Below are 7,810 nucleotides of genomic sequence, written 5' to 3' on the forward strand. Positions count from 1 at the left end.
AAAATTTCGTCTTAACTACGGACTGATCGTTTCTGGTCAATTCTCACATTCTGCTTATATTTGTCGTCACCACACGTTCAGCCACCAGACTGCATCGTGCTGAGTCCCTATTGATTTATCCTCTTTCCGCTCTCACGTGTGACTCCTATTGGTCGTTGCACTTCGTTATTTTTCTGCTCGATCGTGCATAACTCTTGGTTCCTATTGGTTATTCGGTTGAAGAGAAAGTCTCAGCCAATTATTGCCATTTTTCCGATGTATATAAACCGCCTTACTTCGCGGCGAAAAAGACTTGTTTCTGTGCTCGACTTTGGCTTCTTCCTTACGCGAGTTGACGGGTTACCTCCGCACGACACAACAGTATTAGCCAAGACGAACAATCACAGAGACAAATTAGTTGTACAAGCACCGAGTGAAGATGTCAACTCCATTTTTGAACGAAGGTTGTGGGGGTTCGCCAAGACCAGCAGCTTGGTGTTAATGGAGGAAGAAAATGCATCAGCCCATTTTCGAAGCCGTCGAGGGTTCCAATTCAATTGTTTATGGTTGCGTCGTAGGTCGGAAATCTGGCTGAGCAACTGCAGATGGCCAGTTAAATTGTTTTTGAAAGTGTTCAGCCCAACTACTCGGGCACCATTCATTTTTCAAGATACACAAGCCGTTGTCATCAGTGATTGTTCTTCTCATCGAAATGCTCTTTGGGCCCCTTGCGCGTATCGGCTGGAATAGTTTATGTACTTTCCAAGAGTTTCTGGCCTTCTTTTCAGCATTCCGGACCCACAAGGCTTCTCGATCCGTGCAGGAGGATCGAGAAAATTAAAGTATGTAGCGTCTCAATCAGGGGAACAAATGGGATTCAAGTGTTGCAAGGTTCCATGTGCGAAAAAGCAAAGGTTAGAATCTGTCGATGACACCACTATTGGCTTACAGATATTTCACGATACTATTGGCAATTGATTCGTTAAAATTATATGGAGTAATCTGTATGTTAAAAACCCAAGCAAATTTGGAACGTACGCCATCGCTTCCCACGCAAGAGCAAGTAAATTATTCTTCTAACTACAAGGAGTTGGGTTCATCTCCGCCTGGAAAAAATCCACGGGAACTGTAACCAGAAAATGTAGCACAAACACTGATTTAACTGGGAACGCCTGCAACGTAAGTACACCAGGGTTTGGCGATCCATGATGACCTTTGAAACCCCTCTTTCATCCATTTTTACTGTTTGTCCAAGCGGACTTTTTGATTCGAGGATTAACTGAGCTGCTCCATTAGGGTTGAGGTTGAGTTCACTAAACGTCAATCGCTCCAATGTTCGTACCCGTGTTCAGGGAGGGACATTTCGGATGGACGGCACGCCAGCAATGTTTTTTTATCTGCCAGATTTGGACAGCAAGGTGCATTATGTGTGAGCATCGCTGAACAAAGCCGTACATTCAATTAGGCATGCTATCTGGCAATGATGCCGATGTGCTGCATACATATTGGTAATGAATAATCTACACGAACCAATAACAACACTAGACACTTATCGAGCGTACAAGTGCGCGGTGTGTGTTCGCGTAACTGCCCTGTTGGGCAACTTCCTCCACATAGGCATACCAGAAAAACAGAAAAGTTCAGTTGTTGGTGAAAGTACAACAGCGAAATTTGAAAGTATTATTTGAGCATCGTGTTTGCCCTGATAATAGGGCTACCGCTCTACACACGCTACCAAGAGATCCCACACTGTATGGGTGTTCTTAAAAAATGACGTATGCGATCCTCGAATTTCCTTATTCGTGACACTTTAAATTGAACGGACGGATATTGTGGATTGTGCTGTAACTTTTGTGTTTCAACTTCACAGTAACGACAGAAAACTCTGCCAGATGACAACTTTGTGCCTTTTCACAAATAAAGCGCTGATCTATATACTTCCTGTCTCCGCTGAGTTCCTTCGGTGAAATCCAGATGTTTCTGCAAAGTATCGAGATGAATATGCCAGGAGAACAGAATCGTGTTATTGAAATCCTGAAAGTACCACAGCATTTCAGGGGAGTGTGTCGATAGATCTAGAAATGATGACTTGGACGGACATTACTTCGGTAGATACTGGAAACATTAATGGGTTCACTTTCGATTCACCAGCGTCGGAATTAGTTTTTTGATCTTCAGAAGCTTCAGCAGCTTAGTTGGCGAATTCGATAGTAGCCTACTTGACATGGGGCTCCAGTGGACTGGTGATTTCATGCACCAATTAAATGGCTACCCACTTCAGCGCTGCACATAGCACATACTTAAACTGTTCCCGTTTTACGCAGTTTAGCCAGTTACACAAAATTTGTTTTGAGGGCCTGGAGAATTCTCAGGTCCGGTGAAAAGAGAGATATACTGATTCGAGAATCACGGTTACCTGAAATCAACTGATTGCCGGGGGCTGTTCGACATAACAGAAATCATCAAGAAGGGAAACACCAGCTTGCGACGAAACACCTAATGGTTGTCTGGTGTTGTGTTCTTCGGCGGTGTCATAATATTCTGATTAAACTGAACATTCCCTCTCATCATAATATTTACTAAGCCAGTGCCGTCTGCTGTTTTATTTCTGTAGTGGAAATCGATTGTACTCGGGATGGGTTTTAAGCGCTCTCTGCTCGAAATTTTGGGGAATGTGTCAGTTCCTTTCCAGTGTTTTCGTTGAAATTCAACGAAGCTTTTTAACTCAAAGGGTGACTTCTGAGGTTGTAAGCAGACGTATGGTTGCAATGCATCAAATCTGAGCACAAATGAAATAAAAATAAGAACAAAATTTGACTCAGTCATATCGTTTAGTAAGAGAGATTCAGCCACAAACTTTGTCGGGCACGCAGTGCTGTGCCTTTCGTCAGAAAACTAAATTTCCAGATTATCCCATAGTTCCAGCAAATGAGAATCAAGATCACCGGTGATAACAAACCTGCTCTGCGTTTAGCTACATAACATTGCAGATTGCCGATTTGGCGAAACCACAAAGTTAGGTTAGATATTTTAGTTGTTCCTACATTGGTATGCGAATGAGGTGTGGTCGGTCGAAATCTTACAAAGACGCGAATTTCAACTTTGTGTTACCACTAATGCTTGGCCAACAACAGCCATAGTATATGACCTGGGGGTGTCTATCGTAATTACAGCCAAGGCAATTCGAAATTTTCCCCAATCTCCTTGGTCGCTACAAACCGGTAAATGGTTTCAGCATTGCTAGTAAATTTGCTCGACTTAGTATGCAACCATAGATGGGTTTGAGCTGTGTGAATTGACTATTCATTTACGCAGCCTACAACGAGATTAGCAAATGATGCACCATTGCTCCATCCGAGGGAGTTCAGTTTTTCTATGCTATTCGGCAGACAATAAATGATACTATAGTCTAGAGCATCCGTTTCGTCTGCTGAAGTGTTGCAATAGCACTCGTCAAAGATATCCATTAGCCATGTGGTTGGTGACTTTGCATACTTTCTGTTAATCCGTCATCGGCCTATTCGATTTCCTATAGGCTTGCTTACATCCTTCCTTTTTTTCATTTCCAATTCACCCGAAGTCATTGTAGACATCAGAAGCTGTTGTCTTTCACTCCACTAATTTTCAGCATGTGTGACACCTTCCTCACTTTGGTTCATCAGTCAGATTGTTCAGGCCACACTTAAGAGTGACCTGTGAATCACGTCCTTCAAGTGTTTGGATTGCCTTCCTCGCTGAATGCTTCTAGGGTTAGCAACCTCCACCAATCGGGTGGGATATTTGACTGAACACAGTGGGACGAGAAGTCTCGTGGATCAAGTACAGACGTTTTATGCCATTCGACCCCAGTACCCATGCGGAATCCAGTAGAAAAAGCTGCCATCAACTGCGGTGCTGGAGCAACTTTGGTAATCTACTTTAGTTAATTTTCACGACGGAAAAGTGGCTGTGCAAAGGTATCAGTGTCAACTGCTTAAATAAATTTGACACCTAAAAAAGCTTCTGGTATGCTGTATTTAAACCTAAGCATACCGAGGTAAATGTTAGAGGATATTACCTCATTTGTTACTCTGCTGTGGCTGTTCCTATCAGGAAGGTCACCTTCCTGAAACCACCCACGGAGTGCCCGAAATCTACCGAGACTCTCAGCTCCGCTAGATGTTGACCAGACAGACAACGCCCCCACAGTTTGCAGCGCGTCGCAGCCTCGTACCAAAGCCAGACCACGTGGTCAGCATTGGACCAAGTTCAGGCAGTTTCCCTCTAATAAATAGCTCGAGACTGTTGTACTTTCGCACTCGCACGCACTCACGTCCTCGCGCTCGCTTGTTCGGAATATAGCTGTTGTGTTCCCTCCTGAGTTTTTTCCGGCACCAGGCACTGCAGCAGATCAGCAGCAGATACCACAGATTGGCGAATCAGTAGATGTAACAGAGTAGCGACGCCCGAAATCACTCGATCATGACAATGACTGCTGAAGCTTTGAGAGAAATTCTGCTGCAACAACCAAATCAGTTTGAAGTGACGCAATTACGTTTGGTGGAAAGGTTGACGCAGCAGCCTAAAATTCCACCACCAAATTCCGCTCCAGATACAAATTCAGTCGACTCGATCACCAATAGCATCCCGGAGTTCCATTATAACCCTGGTGCCGGCCTAACCTTCGATTTGTGTGTCAGACGTTACGAAGATGTTTTCTTAGTCGAACGAAGATGATGCCTAAAGAGTACGCTTATTGCTGAGAAAGCTTGGCACAACGAACACACACGGTATTCCAACTTTATCCTGCCTAAGAACACGCAAGATCTCAGTTATAACAAAACCGTGCAGCAACCTTCGATGATTTTCGATAAGCGTTCGTCCTCCTTTAATATTCCCTACCAATGTATGAAACTGGCGAAGAAGGAATCAGAGGGCTACATCAATTAGGCCGGTGGAGTCAACCTTGAATGCGAACCATTCAAGTTATCTATCATGACAGAAGACCAGTTCAGATGTTCCATTTTCATATGTGGCCTTTAGTCGCATTCAGACAGTGATATCAGGGCAAGACTATTGAACCAAATTGAACAAACTCCCGAGATAACGCTGCAATCCATTACGCATGAGTGTCAGCGCCTTTTAAATTCTAAACACGACATGGCCATATTGGAGAGGCCCTTATCTAACCCTACTTTCAGCATTGCTAAAACGACATCGAAGCAACCTCCCGTGGTGACAAATTCGAACAGAGCAAAGCCTCTTTCAGCACGCTGGCAATGCGGTATGAAAAGTACAAATATCCAGTGTGCAAACGACGTGGGCACAAGGAAAGCCAGCGCCGGACACAAAAAGCTAGTCAAAGACGCAGTCAAACCCCGAGGTCACGAGGCAAACAGAGCCAATCAGAACCCCGTTTCAAGGCAATGCTCGCAACATTTGATAACCAGATCGTCGCTAGTACGTTACAATCAAAGGAAACAGAAGCACAATTCGATTGCAGCTCGACACGGCTTCCAATATTACGACTGTTTCCCGGCACACCTGGAGAAAGATCGGATCACTGGAACTCAGACCGAAAATGATCACTGCCAGAGATGATTCAGGTAGTAAGCCTCAACTAGTTGGTGAGTTTGATAGTGGGATGGAGATAGCAGGCCACGGTGAGCGTGCTATTGTCCATTTTACTGCTTGTGAGCTTAATCTGAACGTTTCCTGCATAATGATGGTTAAAACAACGGTTGCTGTCAAAAAGCCTAAGGCTATGCAAATTACAGCATTTTGACTAGTGATATTGCGTTTCCGAAACCTTTCATTAATTTCGTGGAGACAGTGTGAAACCTCTAAAAGAATAAACTAAGTTGTACCGAGCTAGAAGAGCGATATTGTTCGCAGTCCTAAGAGGACGAACAAATCCTTTCACAACGACGCAGATGCGTAACTCAGAAATTTTGGTTTGTTCGTACCCATGAACTCGTAGGCGACCAAGTTCCCGTCGTAGTCAACCTGGCGCATTGCTGAAATTTGAATAAAGGTGTGGACAGATAAAACAAAGTGAAAACTATTTGTTTTTTTCCTGTCTGAGTCCGGTAGATCACACTAGGGTTTTTATTCATGATTGATCATCCACAGAGCCAAATTATGATGTCTACTTTCGCATAGACCTGTGACTCCGTGTACAAGACTGGTTTCTCGTTTGGAGACTTTTAACCGGCTTTGTGATCGGGTACATATACATGCCGCTTTAGACCTACTATTATTACTGTCTTTCTGAGTTTTATGGCTCTGTTACCTCAGGCCGTGTCAGCTGCAGTTACCCCTATCAATTTCACTGCAGATAGTGATGAAACACGCGAGTGTTCTCTGTCCCTCAGATGGCGTCCATTCAGAAAGAAAAAGTGAGTCAGTACAACTCACATTCACTGGGAAAAGTAAACCATTTTTTCAAAAATTGCAGCATACAAGACAACTGAAATGAATGGAAAGAGCGAAAAACTGATCTAATGATTACTTCGCGCCGATAACAAGGCTACCAACACCAATCTTAACGTCTTCATTCATTATACGACTAAAAACATCCAATGACACAGCATCTCACTGCAATTATTTTAACCGAATTTTCAGCCTGGTAATCCGTGTAGTATCTACAAACCCGGTTCGTTTTTTCTGTGATATTAAGTGCAAGTTTCTCGTTAAGGGCGGGAAAAGTTTGTGAAAGAGACCCATTGACATTCATTGGTTGTGTCAGGTTTCCGCCTAAACGTTCACGTGAATATCAGGCAAACGTACAGGGCCTGGATATCAATCATCTGCAGGTCTATGAACGACAAACGCCTCAACTTGATTACTAAAAAAACTGGGAGATTTGACCTCAATGTCATCAGATTTTATTGTTTTAAGTAAGCTCAGGAATAACGTACCGACTGTCACCGACGATTGTGTTGTGGATCTATGAAATTTGGGGGATAGACCTCTCCCCTTTGACCACCTCTTTGCACGCCGTCCTTCGTAGAGAACTTGTGGATATGCGCACAGGGCTGTCTTATTGTACATTTAATATCGCTTTCCACTAAAACAATAGCTGAATTTTGGTTCGGTCTCTTAATGGGAAGGAGTTTTATACAGCCCTTAAGCCCTCAAGCCCTTAACAGCGCAAGGCATGTTATTTTATTATCCACTTATTGACCAATGCAACACATCAGCGAGACAATGTTCGACATCTTCTATAATCCAAACATTTGAATTTCGGTGGAGTTTTGTTGCTGGCTGATAATTGTATATGTCCCTGCATAGTGGGTGGTTCTCTTGACAACTACTGACCGGAAAACATTTACGTGAAATACATCTCTGAATAAGTTCATCCTGACGGCATATAAGTATTTCATAACTTGCTTCAGCATCCTAAAAGGGCACTCAATGACATCTAAACTGCCCCTATTATGCGCAAGGCATGTTCACCCAATTATATGCCACACCCGCTTCCCAGGAAACGATAATGTTTTGTCCCGGTTAATCTTGCTTAATAATGAGTGGACAGTTACGGACTGCTCTAATCATTATTTTCTTACTGGATACGCTTCAGCGATATTTCAACCAACCAGGCACTTCAGCCTTTTTCGGAAAATATTTTGACTTTCTTCATCGTGACGCATTCAACCAGTGGATTAAACGACATCTTATCCAAACTGGATAATAGGAATAATTACGGCTTTGCCTGCCCACTCACACTAGGTCAGTTGGTTGGCACATGTGCGTGCCAATTGACTTTTCTGCTCTTGAATATACATGAAAAACATGAAACATCTTCATAGGTGGCCACCTGGTACATTTCGAAACGCTAGTAATGCGATAT

The sequence above is a fragment of the Opisthorchis viverrini genome, assembly GCF_000715545.1.
Source record: "Opisthorchis viverrini unplaced genomic scaffold opera_v5_108, whole genome shotgun sequence".
Taxonomy (NCBI): Eukaryota; Metazoa; Platyhelminthes; class Trematoda; order Opisthorchiida; family Opisthorchiidae; genus Opisthorchis; species Opisthorchis viverrini.